The sequence below is a fragment of the Hemicordylus capensis genome, chromosome 1, assembly GCF_027244095.1.
Source record: "Hemicordylus capensis ecotype Gifberg chromosome 1, rHemCap1.1.pri, whole genome shotgun sequence".
Classification (NCBI taxonomy): domain Eukaryota; kingdom Metazoa; phylum Chordata; class Lepidosauria; order Squamata; family Cordylidae; genus Hemicordylus; species Hemicordylus capensis.
Window position 1 is genome coordinate 217,109,500 of NC_069657.1, and position 1,535 is coordinate 217,111,034.

Below are 1,535 nucleotides of genomic sequence, written 5' to 3' on the forward strand. Positions count from 1 at the left end.
TATATTTCTGGTAAGACACTGGATTGGGTTCTAATGCCTGTAAATGATGATGGATTTCTCAGGAAGAAAACCCATATTTGAGCGTGTGTCCAAGCTTGCATAAGTGCTAGTTTGTGAAATAAGGATCCAATTAACATAGTGCCAAGTTTAGCCACTCATTTCTAAACATAGAACAGATATCTGGAAGGTAAGCTCTACTTAAGTGGAAACTTGCCTTACATTATGAAGCAGATGTCATGGAACATTTCTTCAGCAATGGTAAATACTCTTTCCTTTGCACAAGTTGGAGACTTCGAGTATTTGTTCGGAGGTCACATGAAGCTCGGATTTCACCTTGAAACTCTATATAAAAGCTGTTGTGTTATTAAGATTATACAATCACTGCTGTTATATTTCACTATGATGTCTTAATTTTGCCTTAGGCTATTGAAATACAATAGACAGTGTTTAATTTGGATTTACATCCTTCCCTATCCCAAGGTCCCAATGGATTACATAATTTATAATATGCTATTAATTGACAGTGGAATACTTTCATCATTAATGTAGTCTTGATTAAATATGGTGAGGCATGGAATGGAGAGACTGTTAGATAAACTTTGTTTTTATAGAATTTGAGTAATACAGGATTCTTAATTGTGCACATTTTGAGGTATATGCCATGTTCTATGCATGCCATCTGCACAGAACCTGACTAGCAGTAATTATTTTTATATAAGTTTTTGTTATGAAGTTGTAATTTCATGGTACTATAGTACTTTTCTATGTATTTGGGGGCTGGGCTTTAAATTACTTCCCCGCCTAAAATCAGAGTTCACTATTCATGTTTTCAAGGGTAAGAGGCTATTTCTTGTATCTATAGCATGTTAGACAACTATTGCTTTACATACTTTCATTTGTAGGTATATGCTTAAAATGTTTCACATGCACATCTACTACGATCATCAGTAACTGTGACAAACAAGTGTGTAGCATACAGTTCTATTTGTTAGGACGCCAGGGTTAGGAATAGACCTTTCTTAGCTGTCTAATCTGCAGAAAACGTGGGTTTGCTGCTTGGTAAAGTGTGTAAATGTCACAGCTGAAGAGGTGAGGCGCTAGCAACGACTTCAAGGAGCCAAAACAGCTTTTGTTTTGAAGTTGCTAAACGGGAAAACCTCGAGGACAAACTTCGCTAGTGTACAAGCCACCGTTGTCACGCTATCTCTCTCTCTCTATGAGGAAAAAGTCTGAAGTTTTTAGTGGAGAGAGGAAACAGTGACATTCCCTCCACCCGCCCCCTCTTACTCGTATTTAAGCTGTGCTGCTCAATGGAGCGAAGAGTGGCATTTCTTTCAGCCAACCAGGTGCCACTATTAATTTCTACACTCTTAAGGCCCTTACGTAACCCGGCGGTCCCCAGCGCCGGCCTTGTGACTGCGCGCGGCCCCGCGGCGAAGAGGTCGGTCGCCAGCTCGTGCTGGATCCGTCACGTGCTGTGAGGAGGGGGTGAGAAGGAGTGAAGAGGGCGGGTCGGAGAAGGCGGGCTCCGGGCG